Here is an 11,333-nt window from a genome sequence, read left to right on the forward strand (position 1 = left end):
TGGAAACCTGTGTGTTAATTAAGTATGATATCATGTACAGCTGATATATTTCATGTTGTCTAAATTAAAACATGCATACACACTGCTTACCAGAGAACAATGATATATGTAAGGTGTGTGATATAATGAAACAATGTATATAAATCAAGACAAATCCAATTCAGTCTACACATTGAGCCTGTTCTTCCTGCTCCGAGGTTGCCTACTAGAGTATGCTGGATAACAAAATGTCTTGTTATACCACATTATCATAAGGAAATCATATATAATGTAGGTTGGATAGATCCACTTTCATTGTGTCTCACAAGAGAAATAAAAAAAATCTAGCCTCTAGACTTGTTAGTAATTGGAAACCTGTGTGTTAAGGAATCTCTGGTTATGAATGGTGCAAGTACTCACTGATATGGTGCAAATGTGAGTACAGTTGTGTCACCTAGTCTAGATCTAGTGCTATTGCTTTTTTGCTACTTTCCTGTTTTCAGGTTTAAGCTTATAACCGTGTTGCTGAAATCTGAATAGAGTGGCATTACTATTTTTCATGTGTTCATTCCCCTAGTGATTTAAGGTCAGATTTATATTAATTTAGCATACGTTTTGTAATAGTTGTACATGTAGCTAATGTAAATGGTGCTTTAGTCAGAAAGTGAAATTTGGTTTGAGCAGAGAGAGATGTTTGTGAAAAGAAATTATCTGTTACTGTATGATTTCGTATTTAAAAAAAAGTGATGCATATTTCTTTCTTCCAACAAATAAGGAATCGTGTTGTTTATAATGATCTTAATTTGTTTCCTTTTTTACAGCTATCTGATTACTGTGATATGAACATTCTCCATTTTTTACTTATATATTTATGAGGATAAAGTTTGGTAATTTTGCTGAGTATAAAGTACCAGATGTTTATTGTGTTGTATATCTGAAAGAGTGAACGTGATATTTTCCTTTTGGTTATAAGCAATATATGTATTAGTTTATGATGAAATTAAAAATATCACTTGAAAATAAGTTATTCCTTTTGAGGGCATTTGGTAGGGTGAATACTTCGTGATAATAGTTAACAGGAATATAATCACATGGCCAGGACTGTTACTTAATACATACTTGTAATGTAATGCTTTATAGCATTTGGAATGGTGAAAACCTCGTGGTAACAGATAAGGGCTATAATCACTTGGTCGGGATTGTAAATTGATACATAATATATTATATTTTATTGAATGAAGATACAATCAATCCTGGGCTTCATTATACTGTGACTTAAATCACACAGATGTGTGCAGTTTGGGATTTTTCCAAGCAATATTTCAGTCAAACAGGTGAAGTTAAAAAAGGTATACATCTACAATACCATTTAATTAAATAGTGTGGTGGTTTTGTTTATGTCATTATTGGTCATAAAATTCGGTCTCGAATTTGTCATTAATTATCCATGTGATGTGCTGATTTATTTTAGTATTATTTGACCCTGCCTGGTTTGAAGAAATTTTTCCAAGGCTTATATTTATTTGTTGCAATATTGTATATTACACTCGTTTGAGCTGAAAGATTTCTGAGACTGTAGTAACTCCGTAATAACATTCATTTTTCCAAACGTAACGATATACATGTACTGCTATCTTCCTACCACCTCTATGACTATAGGAAATAATGAGAAACGAAAATATCAATATACTACAAAACGATATTATTTTCAATTGTAATAGTAACATTCCTGATTTCTTTATAAATTCTTTAATTTCAGCAGTGAATGAGTTAATATTGACAAGGAAACTCATTGTCGAACAGTCCTTATTTAAAAATATATGAAACATGTAATTTCTCATATAGATATATAATTATTATGCATATTTGCTGATAAAATTCTTTTTACATCTATCTTGTGTTAAACTTAATTGTAAAAAACATACTTACATTATTTTCATATCGTCCTTTTGCATAATTGTCTAAAGATATACACTGTACTTGGCTATTGGAAACCTGGCCACAGTTTCACTTCAAATTCCTTAACATTTATATATTGCTGTCAGTTGGAAAGTCTTAATCAGGGAACTTCCGTATGATAAGAAACGTTTATGAAACTGAAGCTAGAATTGAAAATCTGTCTTAGCTAGATATATGTAAATTAATTAATTAAATATTTTTTTTATTATTCATAAGTTAAACAGTCTTAGTTATTTAAAGCAATGATAATAAATATCAATGGTATCACTATGAGAGAGTGTATATTTTCATTGTGTATGAAAGAGATATATTTGAAGAGCATTTGACCTCCCATGCTTGAGTGATATCCTTAATGATTCGTATTAATAACGTACAACTCGGCCTAGCCGTTCTACATTTACATTTTTAAAAATAGTATCAATGCTGTATTTAAAATCATTTATATGATTGTGAATTGCAACTCTGTATCAGTTAACATGTATCAGTTAACATGCAGGATAAAGTTGCATTTTATGCAAATTTCGTTATGACCATCTCGAAAATGAATCGAAAATTATGGGTTTCAATATTTATATGTAAGTATAGGACAATATTAAATGATACAGCGATGTTGTTTAAGTAGAATGAATAATAGGGCGAGTTTTGATGGAATTGTGTAACACCACTTTATTGAGTCGTAATGGATGAAATCTAGTTGTAGTAATTTTTGCCGGGTTATACTGAATAAAAGTGGTACATGTACACGATATTTTCACACCGTTTTTATTGTTTTATTTAAGCATCCTTAGGGTTTTACGTGAACTAACTAGCAAATTCCTTGGTTGTGTACAAATTGTTTTAAGTGAAAATAACAGCGGTAAAATTGGACGTGAAGATGGATTATTCAATCACTAAAAGAATGCAAACATTTTGCACACAATTTCATATTATTTTTATTTTTTTACCAAAATAGAAATATGGATTATTTGATCTGACTACCAATAAGCAAACGTTATGATAAATTTAAAGACTCCAATATCACGATCGCTACTTTACCTGTCCTCAGTATTAACATGCCTACAATGTATACGTACCAGCCTTCCCTGTTTACGGAGTGTAATTCATTCAGTGTATATCAAGATTAAACGTGGATACCGCATCTTTGGATGACAGTGGTTAAACCGTCTTCCATGACTTGACAGGAGACACCATGGCAAGTGCTACGTAAACTGTTTATGGGGATTTGGTTATCTTCTCTGTTCAGGTTGTTGTCCTTTCGCATTTATTTTCAATTTCGGGCTTATGTATTGACTGTTTTAGATACTTTGGTGCGTTCTGGTGCCATTTGGATGTAATGACGCGTGGATTCTGCTGGGAACTTGTCAAGTTCAAGAAATATACAAAACTCGATCCGTTTGGAGACATGGTAAATAGTATAGAGAAACAAGTGTGTGTTCACTATGTTTGAACCACACCATTTTCACCTCATCTGTGCACAGAAGCCAGCTTTTAGACTGAAAATTATTAATGATGTGGCCTAAATTCGACTCGTCTAGCTGTTCATTATCACGTACCGCATTAATAGCATTTTTTTTATTAACATCTGATTTTAATGAGATTGCTTTGACTTGGATCTGCATGTTTAGTCTGTAGTTGTGTCTGCAGACAAATTAAACCATCCAACATCTTAATTCGTGTTTGCAAACACTATTACCTTACCTGCCGGTTTGCTAGGTTCATTTTAACCAAGAAAGCATTGCCTATACATTTTTCCACTTTTCGAAAGATGGAATACAAGTGAATCGTGCTTCTGTTTTCCAATATCTTCCGACAACCAGTTAACGATAAGGAAATGGACACGACTCATATTGTATTGGTTTCCAAAACTTCACAAGAATCCCTATAAAATACGTGTTATTACTGGCTTTACTAGTTGATAAACTAAGCATTTGTCTGAACCTAAAACTTAAGTTCATTGACGACGATATATTTGTTAAGTTCGATGGCAGGACTGTAGGCATTCCTATAGGGAAAACAACTCTACCTTGCTTCTGGCCGACTTGTTTTCGTCTTCATATGAGGCTGACTTTGTTGAATAGCTTATTAGGACTGGTAACAAAAGCATTGCCAATTTTTCTATTTACTTTCAAATACATGTATATCGAAGATGTGATATAATTAAATATCAAAAACAAATATTGACCGCGTCGATCGTGTATATCCTCCTGAGCTTGGAAATTGATGATACTATAAATAATCTCTTCTACTTCATTCGTTTTCCTCGATCTTAACTTACTTTAAGATCAACAGGAACGACTTACTACTGAGCTATAAAAGAGTGACGATTTCGATTTACGTCTGTTTCCACATCCTAAGGTATTTCCATGTCGCAATTGAATCGAGATGCAGATTGATGAAGAATATGGACAACCGATACCACCACGATCTCAACGGGAAATATGCTGTTTCTTCGTATGCTATTAAAGTCGACGTTTTATCATGCCTTGTTCTTTTGTTGTCACTTTCCCGGTTCTTGTTTTTTGTTACTAAAGCTAGCCAAATGTAGTTAAAACTATTCTGGGTAAGCCCAGTATAATATGTCATTCTCTAAACTAACCTTCTCTTATTCATGTAACTGAAACCGAACGTTCTGTAGTTTATTTTATCACCGATTAGCTTATTGTGGTTTATACTCTTCAAGACTAGCATAACAATTTATGTCACTCGAGGTTGGCATTTGCTGTAATCTACCAAACGTTGTTGTCATCGATGTTTTAATAATCTAACTATATCCTTTCGTTAAAAAGTCAAAACACGTTTCTTAAGAATATTTTAGTCAAAAAGTCGTTAAGAAATCATTGTAAGCGGCCTTTTGTAATTGAGATGTGCTTCGTACATGTTGATTGCTCTTTGAATGTTCATCAAATTAACATTGTTACCTGCATAACTGAAAACATTTCACTTTTTGTTTTGATAAACAGAACACTCGATCCCCGTGCTCAAAACGAATGAAGTCATTTTCTCGCTGGTTGGTCTAATTTGCGTCATTATTAATGTTGCCCTGAGGATGACAGGAAATCCACTTTCTCGTCGACCTGTATACGTACCTGAAGAATGTTGAATGTCGTATCCAACAGGCAGGATGTCAGCAATGTTGCTACAGAATAGATTAACCAGTTTCAGTTACTGCCAAACTCTACATAATTTTAAGCTTGAAAATCGTTAATTTAAGTTGCCTCGGGTTTTACAGAACGACAGTTAAGTATAACTAATTAAGAGAAGACGGCCTTTTGACATTGTCTTCACGCAGTGATAATGGATTAACTTTCACACGATATTCACTGCTGTTTTGGGCCTGGTGGTGTGGCCTATTGTACAAGTATTTACGCGATGTTGTAGTACTGCCATCACGACTGACTCGATGCTGGTTTGATTAGAGGCCATGCTGGCAAACCAATTGTACCAAGTGGCTTAGATTCGCACAGTATCCTTTGACACACGAAAACACACGTCTATAATAAGGCTACACAGGGTACTGGCTTGGTTGATTATCCCTGTCACAGTTAGGTTTATGTGTAATTAGAACACGTTTTTGAATGTAACTGCACTACGGTGTATTTCAGTCTCCACAGTCCTTTGTGACAAATTTGGACATAATGTAGGCACGACCATAAACCTCAAATACTTTCTAAAATGTGACAAATTATAACAACTACCCCATTAAACACTTCGCAATTTGACCAGTGAAACAGTAATGTAATACAAATTGAATGGGATTGAATGGGATATGGAAAGATGAAAGGATCTTCTTTTTATGAGTTGTACATAAATTCGAGTACAGAGAAAATTACGGCATGAAGACATGCCTATCTGTAATGGACGGATTTGTCGCAGTAGTCAATTTATCAACACGACGGTAAACATATTACACATTTTCGTCGAACACACTATACGCGCTTAACAATTGCAAATTGCCCAAATAATTTCAACGTTTAATTTAAAAGCTTACTGGTAATCCTAAATTGAAATAGATTTGTAATCGTACGCATGGTTTGTTGTATTGACACTTTGTATATCATTTACATGGTTTGTGTTATTTACGTTTTGTAATCGTACACAGTGCAAGGTTGTCATCTTGTAGTTTAACCCTCTAGTTTAATAATTGCTATTTCTCAAACCGTTCTTAAATTTGCTTTGTAGGTTTCTCTTGGCCCCAAGTTTTATGTTGATACTAATAAGAAATATTGAATGACTGGCAGGTTTCCATCTTGGATTCGGCAGTAATTTTGTAATTGCTGTTCCTCAAAAAGAACTGGATGGGTCAGTCTCAAATTCCATATATAGGAGGGAGGGGCTTGGGTTTGAAATGTGCCTGCTTTATTCTATTTTGCCAAAAGCTTTAAAGGTTATTATTCTAATGTATTATAAATTGAAATACAGACTTTTTTATATTTTTTATTGAAAATATTATACTACGTTATGATCAGAAGTCACGCACAACATGATGCAATTACAAGTGACTTGACAATCAATCGAACAGAAAAGAATACAGTGTGAAGAATGGAAAAGGTCAAATTTATATTAATCGAATACAGTTTTTACAATCGTAGGCGCCAATATCCTAAGGCCAGAATCTCTCTGCGGACTAATCTTCCCTGACAACACTGGTATATGTATGCTCTATTTTAATTAAACTTTGCCAATCGTTGCCATACATGCACGCATGGACGAGGTAATGTCCTAATACATAAATACCTGCACTGTAATAACATAGTACGGTGCCAAATATAGAAATAAATGCCTACGTTATTTTAAACTTTGTATTGATCCCAAAGGACATACGAACTATGTCTTTATACACTACTAAAGTTAGATGAATTACCATAATACACCGTTTAACCGTTTAAATCAGTTCTTAGTGTGTTAAAGGTAGACCAGACATCAACAAACTAGGCCAAATAAATCATTGCATTGTTTATCGTCGGATCTTTACAAATGTATGTGATTTAGGTTAACCAAACGATTAACCTGACAGTTGACTTCCACTAAACCAAACTACAACAAAGAAATGATTCTATTGTTTATCGTCGGATCGTTGTGTGTTTTGGGTTAACCAAAACATTAACGTAGCATTTCAATTCCACTTAACCGAACAAATGGAAGACCAGCCATACAAATGAATTTATTAATGTCTGATCAACAAATGTTTGTGTGTGTAAGGGAGATAACCTGTGATTTCCAACAAATCAGTGACAACAGACTCAGCATATCCGGAAGCCCAAACAAATTAACTGTTAAACACATGTTCTTTGTGTGTTCGATGTAACATTGTCACCGGCTCGATCAGTAGCTTTTACCACATTCAAGGAAAAAATCTGGCAAATCGAATTCCTCAACTGAATACACAACATATGATATTTGCTCCTTTTATATAGATTGATATATTGAGCTTACTCGATCGTAACATCTGCATACCATACAAGAGTTATTGGAAATATTTTTTAGTGATAATATATCATATTCTTAATATATGATATATTTTATATACGATGTATATAACATATGTTATACTTAATATACGATGAATAAGTATGACATACGTTTAATTTATATACGATATATAAATATAATTTATGATATACATAATATACGGTACGTATATATATAACATGAATATATACTGTATAAAATGTATTTGTATATCACCTATAATATACTTGATATACGAAGTATATTGCCTATTATATACGATGTATATAACATATATATGATATACTTAATATACGATGTATATATATATAGCACATGGTATATGTAATACTATGTGTATATATATACATCTGTTCGTATATATATGTATGATATGCGATCGATAAGATACCAAGAGAGGAGTTATCTGCTTAACGTACAATGCTACCTTTCTTTCGGTGTTTACCGATAACACTCTCGTGGTTGACATAGTGCTAGCGCTGTTAGGACTATACATATCATTTGTATAACTATTTGTTTTAAAGACAGACGACACACATTTAAATTACCCCTGCCTTTTATAGTCGTAACTGATCCAAGGTGACCATACAAAACACAAAAATTGATCGCGGGGGAGGAGTCTGTAGCTTAAGAAAACAATTCAACTGAATAATTATAATCTCAACACTATGTTTGTATAGGTCTACTGACAGCTCTCTATTAAATGGTCGTGTTCTTTTGACAGATATGGGTAGGCGCCATTCTTGTGGGGCTTAACAAAGCGTGACTCGATTGAATTATAATGGACTATATGATTGACGTCACTGTAGATATGTGTTTAAGGTTCAATACTTTGTAACTATTCAATGACATGGTAGGTTCACGGCCTTCGTTTACAAAATATGATTTATTTATAAATGTTAGTATATATGTTAGTATATATATACAGAGTTCTTCGTGACATGCCAACACCAGACAGACTGACAATGCATGGATCTGCATAGATAGGTCGGTACCAATATGCTGAAGACGCTTCTGCCATTGTATCAATATGGCTGAACTAATAGACTTGGATATATGTTCTAGCCCACAAGGGGAGGTTGTCAAGGTAACCAGTAATCCCCGGGCAAACTTAATGTTTTATATACACTGTATAAGTAACGTTTTGGATTTGAGTGAACATCCTGCCAACATAAAAAAATTAAGGGATTACAGAAACTTTCATCTACTCACCGACGATGAAATCGACGACCTTCTGATTATTTCAGTGCAATTTTACCCAGCAGTTCTTATAGACAAGTGTATCATTTTAAATGATGATAAGTGTGGAAAGTATGAGAATAGATACGTGGCCCTGGCGGATGCTCACATGGACTACCCAGTGGTGGAGAGTATGACCATTGGTGGAGAGGAGTACCAGGTGATGCGTGCCATGTACTTCACAGTATCTTTCGCCGAGGAGTACTATTACATACCCATGTCTCATTTTAATTCTAGACTCGACATACTGAAATCGTCCGCACAGCGTTATAGCGACAACGGCACGTGTTGTACGATTCTTTGAAGTCACAGACTACATAGTGCTTTTCTGTCTCAAACTTCATACTTTCACCTAGAAGCGTAATGTGATTCACGAAGCCGTAATGTGAGTTTATTTAGGTACATTTTGATAATTACACATGTGTTTAAATTAACTTGTAAGATGATTTACACTCAGGTTGCTTTATCAACCACACCTATGAGATTGCTATGGAACTTTTTGTTGTAGTTGAGTCTTAAATCCTGAATGGATCATATTGAAATTACCACACTACGAGACTTAGCTCTTACATGTGCAATCAATGTGATTTCCCTAATGTCAATGGGAAAATTCTACGAGGACAAATAGACAGCTATATTTATAATTCTGATTTGTTTAATCTGTTAAACCATGTTTGTGAAAGACAATCTCAGCAATCCTTGCATTAAAGAAACACGACAGAGAATAACAACTTCACCAAAGAAACGGTAAAGTCAATATCAACGCATTAGAGGGAATGAACAATTCAACATGGACATTTAAAAGCTTATTTGGGCAAAACACCAACAGCACAGAATGACGGTGGTTTATAGGGTGTATTAATGAGTATACACGCCACCATTTACATCTACATACAACTTAGGTTTAAAATCACATGTATACATTGACCTACGGAACAGACTGGTGTTATCGAGAACTTGTTTTAATAAAAAAAAAAGGAACACACATCTTGTGTTAACAGCTAATAAAAGGATAGTAAATAGAATTTCGTATTACACTGGATCTCATATTCTCTCAGAATGCAGAAAATCTAAGCATGAAATACAACTAGTATCGACTTTCGAAAGGACCATTATTTCTAGTGAACTTGTAGTGGATGACATGTTATGGTTACCTGTATATGCGAATATGCTATTCTTTCTTGGTTATCGTATCACATGATTAAGTCGACTTTTAAAGTAATTATGTTTACGATAATGTTAAAGCTACGTAAGATATTTTTGTTTTAAGATATATTTTATTTGTGTTAACTTATTAATTTATGTATGATATAAAGACAATATTAAATGACAAATGTGATTGTAGAAGTACATTACTGTTACCTTTTTATTATAAGCGTAACGGACATCCTGAAAATGAAACTAGCATTTGAAATCTGTCCAGGTATTTCCTCGCTCTATTCAGGTTGTAATGATCTCCCAGTTATACACTACAACTATCATCCGATCCACAACTTTGTAACTATGAATTGAGTGCTTTAGTTTTATGTTTGTATTTTGTATAGATTGTTTTCTAATACGAATAACAAAACACAAAATGTCGTCAAAGATGTAATTTATTAATACAGTATATGTTTGTCAAAATAGAAATATGAAACTGTTTAGCATTTCATCTAAAATATGTGGCTCTTAACAATCTACCGACATTTTCTAATCAGAGATTTAAGAAAAAAACTTTCATTTTGCTTAAATGAAAAAATTGATCTAGTCATCCTTATACTTTTTTTCATGGAAAAGCCTTTTGTTGTTGTGGTTCGATAATCGGGAGTTCGGTGCCTATGTAGGAATAGTATTATATTTAGCCTTTATTGTTTTCGATATAACAATATTGATACTGCTTCTGTATCATTTTCCAAATTGTCCATAGACTGAACAACTTGTCCTTGTAGATCACTCTGGTTGGTGATGTAACCTTTTGTCTGTAAACGACAGGTGTCTGGATTACAAATGTCACAGTAACATAGTTATGTATACAGCTACATCATTAGACATGCATGTGCACTTGACGATTTCCCAATGAGTTTTCAACAGAACTGACAATCAAAACCTTATTTTATCGTTACGATCGTTACAGAAAAAAAACGTCTTATAAAACTAATGTTTGACAAATCATTGCCATTCATCTACGACTAGACACAATAGACGAAGTATCCGAATAAAGCCTACCAAAATCAAATACTAGGAACGAAATATCTAATCGACTTTTATTAAAAAAAAAAAGATTTCTAATTCAATCTGAATTTAGAGTGTCTGAAATGCTCATTGGCACAAATTTACACTAGCAATTTGTCTATTCCGTGTTTTTTTTATGGTGATAGTTGTATAATAAACTGTCCGTTGTGAGCTTACAATGAGATAGGATTAAAAGAATTTTCATGCAACAGTTCCTCAACAGCCGATAGATGGATAAGTTCAGATAACAACAGTAGAAATAGTTCAAGCTCAAAAATTAGAAATTTGTTAAACGAGGAATATGTTTTTTAGGGCAAAAAAGTGTCAACTCAGATCATAGAAATACTAATATTCATTGGATCTATCAATATCTGACGTTTCTCCGGGTCACACGTTTGTATGAAAGTTCCAATCTAAATTTTATCTTTGATAAAGCCATAAATGAATAAAACTCACCTTTGCATTTTCATTCAATA

The sequence above is a fragment of the Mizuhopecten yessoensis genome, unplaced genomic scaffold, assembly GCF_002113885.1.
Source record: "Mizuhopecten yessoensis strain PY_sf001 unplaced genomic scaffold, ASM211388v2 scaffold1883, whole genome shotgun sequence".
NCBI lineage: Eukaryota > Metazoa > Mollusca > Bivalvia > Pectinida > Pectinidae > Mizuhopecten > Mizuhopecten yessoensis.